At 36.7% G+C, this 15,258-nt stretch overlaps 1 protein-coding gene across 19 annotated transcripts in view; it reads left to right on the forward strand.

Moving 5' to 3' along the window:
• The window catches only part of ORC4 (origin recognition complex subunit 4), a 123,441-nt gene that overhangs the window by 14,079 nt on the left and 94,104 nt on the right, over nucleotides 1–15,258 (forward strand). For 3 of the 19 annotated variants that reach the window (XM_089916854.1, XM_022569683.3, XM_089916855.1), the window contains exon 3: nucleotides 631–719. The exons of the other annotated variants lie outside the window; for them this stretch is intronic. The gene's annotated coding sequence lies outside the window, so the exon portion shown is untranslated. The remainder of the gene's footprint in view (nucleotides 1–630; nucleotides 720–15,258) is intronic. 19 annotated transcript variants of the gene reach the window in all.

A 15,258-nucleotide genomic window follows, 5' to 3' on the forward strand; every position in this document is an offset into this window, starting at 1 on the left:
AGGGCTGTGTCTAGAGGGTTGTCTACGGGCAGCTGTGGGCTCAGGAAGTCTTTAGGCATCCTGTCTGCTGATGGGGGGGTTGCATCCCCCGCCCAGTTAGTTGTTTGGCCTGAGGCGGTCCATCACTACAGGCTGTTGGGTGAGGCCAGGCGTTGGTGCTAATGAGTGAACAAGGCAGCTGCTGGCTGTTAATGTTCCCAAATATGTCAGCCACCAGTGTTTGTGTCCCGGGGTGAGCTGCAGCCGCCTCTCCGGGAGACTCTTCAAGACCAGAAAGTAGGTCTGGCCCTGGCTGCTATCAAATTACTGCTTTTGTGCTGAATCCCAGTGCACATTTGTGTGCCCCTTTCAAGAGTGAAATCTCTATTTTTCCCAGCCCTGTGGGGCTCCTGCAGTTAAGCCTGCTTGCCTTCAAAGCCAAATGCTCTTGGGACTCATCTTCCTGGTGCTGGAGCCCCTGGGCTGGGGAGCCTGACATGGGGCCCAGAGCTCTCATGCCTGTGGGAGAACCTGTGCATTATAATTATTCTCTGTTTTGTGGGTCACTGACCTTGGGGGAATGGGATTTGATTATATCACAAGTCTGCCCTTCCTACCCATCTTACTGTGGTTCCTTCTTTATGTTTTTAGCTGTAGAAGATACTTTTTGGCAGGTTCCAGTCTTTTTCATCCATGGTTGTTCTGCAGATAGTGTGATTTTGGTGTTCTCGTGAGAGGAGGTGAGCTCATGGTCTTTCTACTCTGCCATCTTGGCTGCTCTCTTCTCCAGGTTCTTTCACATTCAAGATGGCATTCTGGAATGGCACTGCTTTTAAAACCCATAGTGGACACTAGGCTGTCAGGGCTTTCACTGCAGAGCTTGGACGGCAGACTGGTCTTGCCAGAGCTCATGAGGCCTATGCAGAACAGGTCATCCTTTGGGTATGCAGGCGGTAGTCCCCTGCAGCAGAGTGCTCTAAAACACAGATATTCCATGTATAGAAATGCCTCAGTTATCCAGTGTTCAGACATCCAGCAGCCTAAAGCATCTGGAATGGCTCCAAACCCAAAAAAAAAAAAAAAAAAAAGCAGCACTGTCATTCATAATTTTTGATTTTTCTTATTTGACTTTTAATCTCTGTATTGTAGGATTTTCTAGTTATCTTTTTATTATTTATTCCTAGTTTAATTCCATTATGGTATTAGAGCATACTTTAATATGATTTCAAGTCTTCCAGATTTTAGGTGTGTTTTATGGCCCAGAATGTGGTCTATCTTGGTAAATGTGACATGTGAACTTGAGAAGAATGTGTATTACCTTATTGGAGAGTTAATTCCTTTATCAATATGTAATGCCCTCTTTATTCCCAATACTTCTTCTTGCTCTGAAATTTGCTCTGTGTGAAATTAACATAGCTACTTAAACTTTCTTTGGATTAGTGTATGTCTTCTTCCATTTCTGTACTTTAATGTGTGTCATTTTTAAAGTCAGTTTCTTATAGAGAACATAAAGTTGTGGTTTGTTTTTTTAATTACTCTGTTTTTAATTGGTCTATTTATTTAGACCATTGACATTTAAAGTCATTGCTGACATAATAGATTTATATCTACTACATTTATTACTGTTTTGTTTTGTTTTGTTGTTCTTTGTTTCTTTTTTGTCCTCTACTCTTTTTTTTTTCTTCCCCTGCCTTCTCTAGTTTTAACCAGGCATTTTATATTTGGGTTCTTTTCCTCTTTCAGGCTATAAATTATACTTTTTAAAAACTTCTTTTAGTGGTTGCTGTAGTATTCGTAGTATACACTTATAAGCAATGCAAGTCCACTTTCAAATAACACTATACCATTTATCGGGTAGTACAAGTATCATATAACAGTATTTCCAGTTCCTCCTATCCCTTGTAACATTTTCTCTCATCACTTCTACATTGTTAAGCATATCAATGGTATTCTTTATTTCTGTGCCACTGTTTTCTATTTCTGGCATTTCCTTTTGATTCATTCTTTGCTTGTTACATTGCCCATCTGTAATTGCAGGTTGTCTGCTTTTTTCATTAGATCCCTTAGCATATTAGTCATAGTTGTTTTAAATTCCCAGTCTATTAATTCCAAATTCTCTGCCATATCTGAATCTCGTTCTGTCTCTTCTCTTCAAACTGTGTGTTTTTCTCCTTTTATTATGCCTTGTAATTTTTTTGTTGAGAGCCAGACATGATGAACTAGATATAAAGAACTGAGGTAAGTCTTTAGTGTGATATTTTATGTTCCTTTATCTCAGAGGTAGACTGTGTTTATTGTTTACTGTACCTGTATGTGTCAGAAGCTAAAATTTCTTTTAGTGTCCTTTTGTCTCCACTCTTCTTTGAATTTCTTTAGCAATTTCTTAAATAAGATCTGAGAGTTGTTCTTTTAGTTGTAATCCCCAGTTAAAATACCCAAGCCCTATCATATGGTAAGATGTGAGGGGAGGGGAAACATTCCATGTTTCTTTGATTTGGTCTTGGTTTTGTTTTATATTTGTGAGAGAGCCTGGGTGCCTGGGATGTGACTTTCACAGGTGCTTGTCAGCTGCCTCCCCCCATTCTCCAACACACACACATTACCCTTTTTATGTGAGTCAGGAAGGCTAGAAGGAGCTAGAGTTGTATATTTCTTTTCCTCAGGTCAGTTACGCTCTGGTAAAAGAGTTTCCTTTCAGGGCAAGCCCTGTTAAGGAGGACAGAATGGTCTTGGATGTATTTCAGTATGGGTACTTTTCCCTTACCCCTGTTGAAGCAGGAGGAGACTTTTCTCTGGCTTTCTCTGAGAACCTAGTGAGGTTCCTGGAGGTAAAATTCAGGAAAGTTGGGAGGCTTCCCTAAGCCTGGGCCCTCTTGGAGTTTTTAACTTAAACTTGTCTACATTGAGTCTCTAGCAGTTTGTCAATTACATTTTAAGTTTTCATACCTTGGAACTGGCTTCAATGTAATTTCTGTTTCCAGGCTTCTGCTCCAATAAACTGTGATTCTCTATATCTGCCTGTGTGTCTCTAATTTTAGAGGAAACAGTTTGCCCTATGACCTCATTCCTTTTAGGGATTAAGGGAGAGTTGTTTTTTAATTCAGTTTTTTTCTTGTGAGGACAAGAGTATCAACCTCTAAGCTCTTTACATGCCAGACAGAAAGCCTTGATCCTTTTTGAACAAAAAAATGGTATTTTTTTTTTTAAACCAAATTCACCAGGACTTTACTTGAAGAGTAATTGTCTTTCATTGTGTTTGTATTGTGACTTGGTTAACTAATTTCCTAGTACTGGATATTTAATTTTTTCTTTTTATAACCAGAGCTATATTAAACATCCTTTCAGCTAAGTATTTGTACATATCTGTGATTATTTCTTTTGAGTAAAATTCTGAAAGTGGAATTGCTGAATGGAAGGCAGTAAAATTGTGGCTTCTAGTACTGTGTGTTTGTACCATTATTGTGTGTTAGTTTCATTAACCACAACTTCACCAACCCCAAGTATTGTCCCAACTGAAACAAAACACTTTACTTTCGTATGCCAAAAATGGTATCTCATTTAATCTTTTTTCATTTAGTTTTAATAAAGAACTGCATTTTAAAGATGAGATTTATTTTTTATTTTCCTAAGTTATTTTGTATTAACATCAGAATATCGCTTAATGATTTTGCCACTCATCAGTGATAGCTAATAAGGCAGTGGAATGTTAAACAGTGCAACTTTCCAGTTTACTACCTCAATATTGTTATACTGCATTCATTAATCACTGAAACAGGAGCTGCTTACAGATGCTTAATTATGTAATACAATAAACTGATTAATAAATTTGTATATTTTCATCAATAAGCATAATACTTTAACAAAGTAAATATAAACATGTTGTTTCAATGGTTGAATTGATAGTTTGGTAACTTAAATTGAGCGTTTTTCAGTTTGAAGGAATCTTACAGTCCAACTTATTGGGAAGAGCAGTAGTGTTTAAACTCATATATGGAACCACTTAAAATTGGGTTAGTGAGTTTTTGTTGTTGCTTGTTTTCTCTAGAATGCTATTAAGTATTAGTAGTAGTGAACATATTATTCATGATTTTATTTGCAACACTGTTTACAATGGATTTTTGATACCTATCCTATTTCAAATTAAAGAACCAGGTTTCTAGCAATCTAAAAGATGCACTTTCTTATTTACATATTATATTTGCTAATATTTGAGGCAGAGTCTCTGTTTCTCTTTATGAATTCTGTGTGAGCTTTATCTGTAAAAAATTTTTACCTTTTGTCGAGTTTTATTTACAAAGGTTATATCAGGTATGTAGAATAAAGATAAAAGGCCTATATCTTTTTTTCTAGATATTGGAACTGTTTAAATCCTTTTGAACTTCTGTTTTGAGTGTTTAGGTTAAAAATTATCTTCCCAAACTACCTTGGTCTATAGCCATTTGGGGGCTTAGTTTTGAGTACCCTTTCCATTTCTTTTGTGATAACTAATTTGTTCAGGTTTTCTGCCTCTACTTTCCTTACTATTTATTAGTAATTATTTCTTCAATTTTGTGCTTTGATCCTTATTTTCCATTATGCAGTCTTTCGATTTACTTAATTTTCTATGTAAGTTACTTGTTGCAAATTGCATATTTATTTTCGTCTTTAATAATAAGTTTGTTTAATACTGTACAGTTCTGCACCCAGCTTTAGCCTAGGGTTGTGGGAGGGGCAGGTTTTCCCATACCACCAAGCACTTCTCAGACACCAGGTGAGTGTCCTACAATTCAACTTAATTCTGACACTTTTTACCCAGAGGTAGCATCAGATTCCACAGGTTAATGAGTCAGTCTTACAAGACACCCCCAGCCCCTTCAGATGCCAATTGCAAGTCAAGGTTGTCACCTGTGCTTCTGATCAACCCACTATACTTCAGAGGTTCCAATGACAACCCCCCCCCCACACACACCCTTGGGCTTGATTAATTTGCCTGAGTGGCTCATAGAATTCAGAGAAACATTTTACTTACTAGATGAGCAGTTTATTATGAAAGGATATAACTCAGGAATAGTCATTTGGAAGAGATGTGTATGGCAGGTTATGGGGAGGGGAAGTGGAGCTCTGAGACCGTACGTCTCAGAGTGGCTGCTACTCTCCCCAAATCTCCACACGTTCACCAACGCAGAAGTTCTTCAAAACCAATACTTGGGGGATTTTTATGGAGGAGGCTTCATTGCATAGGCATGATGAATCATTAACTCCGTTTTTAGCCTTTCTCCCTACTCAAGAGAATGGGAGGCAAGGCTAAAAAATTCCAAGCTTCTGATCATGTATTGTTCTTTCTGCTGGCTAGCCCTCATTCAGGACCCATCCAGGAGCCACTGAAAGTCTCCTCATTAGAACAAAAGGCACTCTTATCACCCAGGAAATCACAAGGGTTTTAGGATCCCTGTGTCAGGAACTGAGTTTAATAACCAAATATTAGAACAAAAAATGCTCCTGGTGCTCTTATTACTTAGGAAATTACAAGGGTTTCTGAAGCTCTGTGCCAGAAACCAGGGGCAGAGACCAATATATATTTTTTATTACCTCACAAATACCATACATTTTTCTCTAAATTTTACCTTGGTAACATTCTCTAGATTTTGTGATATTCTTGCGGTTTTGTTTTTCTTTTTTTTGAACAGGAAGTTTACAGTATTTCTCAATATCAATAATTGGATTATCAGTACTTTTATTTTTTTAATAAATTCTGAAGGAGGGTATATTAGTTATTTATTGCTGTGTAGCAAACTACTCCAAAACAGGTGCAACCAGTAGTTGCTTAAAACAACATTTATTTTCTCACACAGTTTCTGCGGGTCAGGAATTCAGGAGCAGCTTAGATAGACGGTTGTGGCTCTTGGTCTCTCATGGGTTACAGTCAAGATATTAGCTGGAGTTGCAGTCGTCTGAAGGCTTGACAGGAGCTGGAGAATCTACATCTAAACTGGTTCACTCATATGGTTGGCAAGTTACTACTTACTCCTGGCAAGAGTCCTCAGTCCTCAGTTCCTTATGATGTGGACCTCTTCACAGTGTTGCCTGACTGTCTTCCCTACATGACAGGTGGCTTCACCCAGAGCAGGTGGTCCAGAGGAAGTCAAATTTTCTATCCTCAGAAGTCACACTCCATTATTACCACAATAACCTGTTGGTTATACTAGCCAGCTCAATAGTGTGATAGGGGATTACTCAAGGAAATGAATACTAGAAGATGAGAACCATTGGGGGCCATTTTGGAGGGTAGTTAAAGTGGAATAAATAAAACCTTGCACTTTGAGAATAAGATCTCCTCTCTTAAGAGGGCCAGAAAGTTATCTGGGGCACCACCTCCCCTTCTCAGACCTCAGTATCTACTCCAAGTTTCTTCTGAATTTTTTGTATAAGAAATTCTCATTTTATACATAGCTATAATTGTTGCCTTCAGTTGGGATAAATGGAGCTACTGAGTATTCAGCGTTGGAGATTGGTATGCTTTTCTACCATTCATTTTCCTTGTCTTCTCTGTGATCATTGTCCTGCTGCTACTTTTTTCTTTTGGCTGTGCCCTGCGGCTTTTTTGTGGGATTTTAGTTCCCTGACCAAGAATCAAACCCGGCCCTTCGGCAGTGAGAGCTCGGAGTCCTAATCACTGGACCTCCAGGGAGTTCCCTGTTCTGCTGCTACTTTAGATCTTACATTTATTCTGGAGTTCCCCTGAGGAAACTTATTTGTTTTAAGTTTTCTTTTACTAATAATGTGTTGTAACTCCCTCTATACTAGTGGATTTTTAGCCCATGTGCTTTATGTCTTCCAGATGTTCTTCAGCATTCTGGTCATCTCAGCTTTTTAGCTTTCCTGATTGCATAGATTTATCCTTTTTATTGTTGTTTCTTCTGTGACATTTCTGAGGGAAGTCAAGGTAAACTGAAATAGTCAGCCTTCTTAAAGGGGAAGCCTCTGCTTCTGAGCCTACCCCTTTGTTAGGGTTGACTCATTGTTATGCAGTCTGGTCTACCTCCAAAGGGAGAAAAGACTATTTCCCTGAGTGCTTTCTCGTGTTTACTTAGAAAAGACCATTTTTTTTATTAGCAAGTAGATTGCACCACAAATCCAGTGTCGGAGATTCCATGTTTGTTTACCTGCTGCTGCCTTTTCAAGGGAGTAATCTGGATATCATGAGTTAGTTCTGTCTTATTTAAGAATTAGGAAATTCATAGCTCAGGATGTATTTGAGTTTTTTTCAACTATAATCTGAGTTCTCCCTGTAGCCAGTTTAATGGTCCTTTTGTTTATGGTTGTTGGGCATTTTTTGTTTCAACGAGGGTGAATTTTCTTGTTTTCCTTACATCAGTGGTTAAGGAATAGCATTTTCTCAGGACAGAGAATGGTGTGTACATGAGAAAAGCTGTATATAGAATGACATCAATATAGGAAACAGTATATTTGAACCTGTCTGCTCAAAATCAATCATCCGTTAGTTGTCTCACTGACAGCCCTTTAACCTTGGGGGAAAGAAAGATTTACAGAAAAGGATGGATGTATTGCACCCGAATTCTTAACCTAGATCTGCCTGCAACTGGATCTGTGAATAAATTTGCGTCTCAGGTTTTCCTGTGTGAAAATGAGAGAGTTATATTTGGTGATCTTTTAAAAGTAAGTGAGTCTATAACTTTTATTAAGACAGTTTGGATAGCCTATTGCATTAAAGTAATTACAATGAACGGTTATTTTGCAATGCAAGCAATAACAAGTTTTTTGAGCATTCTCCTGGTTTGGAGTCTGAAAAGGATCATGTTTTCTTCTGTATTGTATAATGCTATATAAGAAATTCTAAGCTGCCTTTTTAAAGCAAAAAAACCCCCCAAAAAACCCCAGCTTTTTCTTAGCACACTCTCCCGTAAAAAAGAAAAGCCAACTGTTTTAAGATCTTATTACAGTAAAAATGCTTAAACTCAAGTTTTCATCTGTCATGGCAAAGTTACCTAAACATGCTGATTGGGGGGGTGGGGGGGTGGCTGTGTATTCCGTAGTAAACACAATTGGAGAACATAATTTCTTTGGCCCTAGTGCTCAAATTGTAGGAATTTGGTCTCCTTATGTTTCCTGCATAAGCTGAAAGTCTCATTAGAAACATACTGTTCTTAAAGTTTTTAGCAAAAATTCTTAGAGTTTGTATTCACATGGGTAATTTCTAGAAATTCTCAGATTGTTTCTCTCTAAGGCAATGTTTTCAATTTTCTCTCTACTTAAATAGTTTAATTAACATTTGCTAATTAATTCATTGGGGTTGTAGCATATAATATTTACATAAATTCAACTGTGTGAGCACGTCAAAGGAAAAAATTATTTTAATAGTAGGGGGGATTCTATTCATCATTTTTCTCAAATGAACATATGCCCTGGAGTAATGGTCTTGCGAAAAAGTACAGTACTACTTTATAAGCAGTTCAGAGCTTTTCAGAGAAAATTTGACCATATGTGCTCTCTCCTTACTCACTGACTTTAGTGCCAGGTCTTAAATCTTGAGTCCCATGTATGACACTTTCCTCTTTCCAAAAAAAATAATGTTTTCATTGAATTCAAATCTTTGTTTCCTTTATACTGTTTATCCATCCAAATAAACACATTAGCTTTGATTCACAAGCTTAATTCTTCCTTCTATTCAGCACATTTCTAGTCAGATTCTGTGTGCTCAGAGAATGTAGACTACTGTTAGCCAGTGTAATATTTAAGATGTAGTTATAACAAATCAGTGCCAATAAAGTGTTATAATGCATTCCAAAGGCTGGAAGGGTTTCTAGATTCTTTGCAAGTTTGTGTTGCTTCTTTCATTAGCTTCTTTCATAGTTCAGAAGTGAATATATTTTATTTTTAGATATGTGTCTTAAGTCCTCCCGGGACTTCCCTGGTGGCGCAGTGGCTAAGAATCTGGCTGCCAGTGCAGGGGACACGGGTTTGAGCCCTGGTCTGGGAAGATCCCACATGCCGCAGAGCAACTAAGCCCGTGCGCCACAACTACTGAGCCTGTGCTCTAGAGCCCACTAGCCACAACTACTGAAGCCCGCGCGCCTAGAGCCATGCTCCGCAACAAGAGAAGCCACCGCAATGAGAAGCCCGCGCACCGCAATGAAGAGTAGCCCCCACTCGCCGCAACTAGAGAAAAACCGCGCGCAGCAACGAAGACCCAACACAGCCCAAAATAAATAAATAAATAAAATTTATAAAAAATTAAAAAGTAAAGAAGTCCTCTCAATATTATTTCTTTTTTATGTATTCTTTTACACTAATGCAAAGTTTATACTTCTCATCATTACAAGGGCTGTTCCATGGTTAATAATCATAAAGTACTGTAGTAACTTATAAATTGCCTTTTTTTCCTGAAGATTTCATGTTGTTAAACCTATGGTTTTCCCACTGAAGTTGTTTAGTTAGTTTGTGATGGTTGCACATATTCTCAAAAACAACTCGATGGGCATATTTGATGTCAGGATTCTAATAGGTACTTTACAAATAAATACATTTACTAAAAGATATATATGTAGAGTACCTTTGCACATATATGTATGCATAAATATACACATATATGTGTGAGGGTGTGTCTCCATGTGTATATGTGATTCCAGGCACACTGCTATGCAGTATTGAAAACTCAGAGGTGAGAGACAGAATGGCTTTTCTGGAGAATTACAAACATTTCCATATGGTCATTTTTGAGTATTAGACATAAAATATTTTTCTTCACTTTAATATCAATTAAGAAAATAGCATGTCATCATATGATTAGACTACAGATTATTAAACCTTGGATTCATTTGATCTGAGTGAGTTCCTAAGTAAATTGCACCCCTGTATATTCGCTGGGAACAAATGAGGAGAAAAAAAGATTTTATAAAATTCTCAGCAATTACCACAGTTCACTGTAGACAAGTTTATCTAGAAATCACAAAAGGCTTTTATTTGGAATTATGCTTCAGCTCTGTGGAGAACTCAAGGAAACATCTTACCAGAAAATGTTCCCCAACTTGACTTACTAAATGTGCATAATTTCATAGACAGCATTTTCAACCTGATCCCTTTAGGAGTAGTAAAAATATGTTTGCTTGTCTGTTAACTTGGAATTTATACCTATTTTATTGCTTATTTCCCCCACCTTCAAAATTTCTCTTAACTCTATTTTAATCTTCACCTTGCTGCAAATGCTCTATGTGGAAAGAGATATGTGAAAACTAATTCTACCTGACTGATAAACACTTTAAATATGTTCTTACCTAAGTTTCATCTCAAAGAACATTAACAAAGCGTGGAAACCACCCACAGATTTCTTCTAAAATGCCTTTTCTATATTATGTGACTGTTTATCACAACATTTTTCTAACTGAAGAGAGAGGCAAAGTTCTAATCTTCTGTCCATTCTTACTCTTCTTTGAAAAATGTCAACCATGCAGAGTTAGACACTAGATAAACAGTAGTAGAATTTGTATTTTTCAACTTTCACCTAAATTAGATAGAAGTTGATAATGGTATTATTTTCAGTGTTTTCTTCAGTCATCATCAGAAAGAGAGTATTACTGTTTTTTTTTTTTTTTAATTTACCAAGAGTTCTTGTCACAAAGTAATATGCCCCACTACTGGAACTTTAGGGTTTTAACCAAAAAAAGTTACTAAAGAAAATAATGATCATTTGTATGGTTTTTTTTTTTTTTTTTTTTGGCGGTACGCGAGCCTCTCACTGTTGTGGCCTCTCCTGTTGCGGAGCACAGGCTCCAGACGTGCAGGCTCTGCGGCATGTGGGATCTTCCCAGACCGGGGCACGAAGCTGTGTCCCCTGCATCGGCAGGCGGACTCTCAACCACTGCGCCACCAGGGAATCCCCATTTGTATGTGTTTAATTTTGAGTCCCATCCTCCAATTTTACAAAGGTTTTTGTAGAAATTTTACTAGTACATTTCATTTTCTCTCATGTAAATTATTTGTTTTTGCAAACTGATTGGGACGTGGTGTGTTTTTATATTTCTAACAAATGCTTATAAAACTCACTCATACTCTTTGTAGGAATAAGTGTTTTTAAGTGCACATGTATGAGAATTTTTATACATAATACACCATTTTCAGCCATAAAATCAGAAGTGAAAACATTTTCAAAGTGCTCTTTCCATAGCATAAGTTTCTTTCAAAAAGCAGTTTCTTTTCTACTTTCATCTGAAAGTTCTACACCAAGAATTTTTGTTTGGAGTTTTGTTTGTTTTTTGCTAAATAACATGATTTTGACAGGCAGCCACTTTTCATTCCAGGAAAGATCAGCAATTTATTGGAACACCTGAATCATTTTTCTTTTATTTAAAACATCAACAATACTTTAGTTCAGCAAGGCAACAATTTTTCTTTTTTTTCTTTTTTTTTCTTTGCTTTATTGTTTGCTGTTTCTCTTCCATATACATCTAGATCGACATGTATTCACACATACACACAAATAATATATATACATAACATTTTTCTGAATGATTCAAGAGTAAGTTACTTGCATAAAGCCCTTCACCCCCAAATATTTCAGTGAGTGTTTCCTCTAAATAATAATATTCTCCCATCCAAGTGGGCCCCATATTGTGTTATAATAAGCTGAAAGTGAATAAACATGATGGCGCCCCTTGTAACCCCTATCTGTTACTGATCTCCCACTCTTTCCTTAGGACTCCTGGGTTGCTGGTAGTGACATGACATGACCTGCTAACAGGGATGAAGTGAAGATATTAATGTCATTTTATATATTAAATATTATATAAGCTTAATTCGTTTTTTGGATAAATATGTATAAGTAAAAGTTTTAAAATACTTTATCTGAGAGAGTTGTTTTGCACCACCCATCTTGGAAGGCATTGATCTGCAGGCTAGGAAAAACTATTGTCTCTTTGACCTACTTGGAAAACTTTGAAACTAATAGGACATGTTCTCACCACTTTTCTCTTGTAAATGCTCTCTTTGGTATACAGTTTTATAGGTCTTACTCACGTTACTACTGTGGCTTTCACCTAATTTTCCTTTCTCTTTACCTTGTCATTTCACTGACTCCACTCACTTGAAATATAAGGATACTCCTGTAGGGCTTGCCTGAGGTGCTTCACTGAACCCAGTTTGCATTAACCAAAGACATATCAAACAAATAAAACTTGCCCCTCTTTTTGCAGTGTTTCATTCAAAACGCAGATCATTTTATGGTGCTACAAAAGATTTTAATAAAATGTTAAAAATATATAGTGTGTACAAATATATGTATATATACGTATAAATGTGGCAAGTTGTTCATGTTCTTTTAAGTGACATATTATGAAGCAGTATCTAGAGACTCCATTTTGGTAAAAAGTGTGTGTGTGTGTGTGTGTGTGTGTGTGTGTGTGCACGCTTAATACCAGTAGTGGTATTGCTTGCATTCAGTTTTCCTGAATTTAACCAAGTAAAAATTGTTGGAATTGCTGAACTTTGAATATTTATTAAACCCAAGAGATGATTTTATAAAAGATTCCAATCTAAGGTTTAAAAAAAGTTCCTTTTTCTATAATGCATGTTTCAACTTTAGACCCTATTGTCTTCCTACGGTGAAAAATGAAGAAATTTGCATTCTTATGCATTCACTTCTTTTTTGGTATAATTATTTTCACATTATCAAGATTTATATGTTTATTACCTATTTTGCAACTATAATTCTTATAGTTCAGTTTTTTGTTGTTTTTTGGCTGCGTTGCGTCTTAGTTGCTGCACGCGGGCTTTCTCTAGTTGTGGCGAGAGGGGGCTACTCTTTATTGTGGTGTGTGGGCTTCTCATTGTGGTGGCTTCTCCTGTTGAAGAGGATGGGCCCTAGGGCGCACGGGCTTCAGTAGTTGCAGCATGTGGGCTCAGTATTTGCAATGCATGGGCTCTAGGGCGTTGTGGCTCAGTAGTTGTGGTGCATGGGCTTAGTTGCTCCGTGGCAACCAGGGATCAAACCCGCGTCCCCTGCATTGGCAGGTGGATTCTTAACCACTGCACCACCAGGGAAGACCCTAGTTGTTTAGTTTTAATTCTTCACTTTAGTGGATTCACAGGTCACCATCATGTGTGTGCAAGGGGGGGGTGGTGAATCATGCTTTAATTGGCTGGATTTCATGGTTGAGCTCCCCACACTCCGCTCCCCCACAAAGCTTTATTTGCACTGTTTATTGAGTCCATTCTAGTTTGATAAGGTTATACCTGTTATACCTTTATATGTGAATGAAATCTTTACTGATTATGAGTCTTTACACTCTTTCTCTCAGAACTTTGTAAATACTAATCCACTGTCTTTCAGCATTTATTTTTCTACCTTGAAGATGTTTTCAGCCTGTATGCCTGATGAATTTTTTCTTTAATTTTAAGGTTTAATAAATGAATCATGATTTTTACAGTTTGCTTCCCTCCTTATTTGATGCACTTGTGAACGTTTGGGGGCTTTGGAGAGTGGGGTTTAAGTTGGGAACTATGTACAATGCTTCTAGAATTTCCTAGGCTTTTGTTTCTTTATAGCATTAACTTCTGCCTCTTTCGTTCTTTAGTTACTGCTTGGACTTTCTTTTCTCTTTTTCTCAGAGTGTTTTTTTGTGGTAAAGTACATATAACATAAAATTTACCATCTTAACCATTTTTAAATGTACTGTTTGGTGGTATTAAATACATTCATACAAGTACACTGCCGTCATCACCATCCATCTCCAGAACTCTTTTCATCTTGTAAACTGAAACTCTATACCCATTAAAAACTAACTCCTCATTCTCCCCTTGCCCCCAGCCCCTGGCTACCACCACGCTACATTTTGTCTATATGATTTTGACTCTTCTGAGTATTTAATATAAGTGGAATCATACATTATTTGTCTTTTAGTGACTGCCTTAATTCACTTTGCATAATGTCCTTAAGCTTCATCTATGTTGTGGCATGTGTCAGAATTTCCTTCCTTTTTAGGATTTAATATCCCATTTTAGGTATATACCGTATTTTGATTATCCATTTATCTGTCATTGGACACTTCAATATTTTATCAATTGTGCTACTGTGAACATGAGTGTACAAATATCTGAGACCCTGATTTCAGTTCTTTTCAGTATTTATACCCAGAAGTGGAATGACTGCACCATATGACAACTCTGTTTTTAATTTTTTGAGGAACTGCCATATTGTTTTCCACAGGCTTCTCTACGATTTTACATTCCCAGCTAAACAGTGCTAAGGGTTCTCATATCTCCACATTGTCTTCAACACTTGTTATTTAACGTTTTTGGTTTTGTTTTAATATAGTAACCATCTGAATGGGTGTGAGATGGTATCTCATTATAGTCTTGATTTGAATTTTCCTAATTATTAGTGATGTTGAGCATCTTTGCATGTGCTTGTTTGTATATCTTTCCTGAAGAAATGTCTATTCAGATCCTTCACCCATTTTTGAATTAGGTTATTTGTTTTTGTTGCTGAGTTTTAAGAGTTCTGTATATATTAATTGTCATATATGTATTTTTAATCCTTGATTGGATAAATGATTTGCAAATATTTTCTCACATTCTGTGGGTTGTCGTTTTACTCTGTTAATAGTGTCTTTTAGTGCACAAATTTTAAATTTTTCATGAAGTCCAATTTATCTCTTTTTTTCTTTTGCCTGTGTTTTTGGTGTCATATCCAGGAAACTATTGCAAAATTAAATGTCATGAAGCTTTTACCCTATATTTATTTATCTTAAATTTCTTCTAAGAGATTTATAGTTTTAGGTCATTTATTTAGCTCTTTGATGAGTTGATTTTTTTATATAGTGTTCATAAGGATCCAACTTCATTCTTTTGCATGTGGATATTCAGTTTCCCCAGAATCATTTGTTAAAAGACTGTCTTTGCCCCATTGAATAGCCTTGGCACCATTGTCAAAAATCATTTGACCGTGTGTGTGTGTGGGGGGGGGTATTTATTTTTTTATTTCTAGGTTGTCTATTCTGTTTCATTGGTCTATATGTCTGTCTTTATGCCAGTACTATGTTGTTTTGATTACTGCAGCATTGTAGTAAGTTTTGAAATCAGAAAGTGTTAGTCCTCCAGCTTTGTTGTTCCTTTATCAGCCTTGTTTTGGCTATTTAGTGTCCTTTAAGACTCCATATGAACTTTAGCATGGGTTTTTCTTTTTTTCCAAATACATCGTTGGGATTTTGATAGAGATTACATTGAATCTGTAGATCAAACCGGGTAGTGTTGACATCTTACAATATTTTAAGTCTTCTAATCCATGAA

This window comes from Delphinapterus leucas, chromosome 8, assembly GCF_059928025.1.
Source record: "Delphinapterus leucas isolate spDelLeu-1000000601 "Yukka" chromosome 8, BTC_Dleu_Yukka2, whole genome shotgun sequence".
In the NCBI taxonomy this organism is placed as follows: domain Eukaryota; kingdom Metazoa; phylum Chordata; class Mammalia; order Artiodactyla; family Monodontidae; genus Delphinapterus; species Delphinapterus leucas.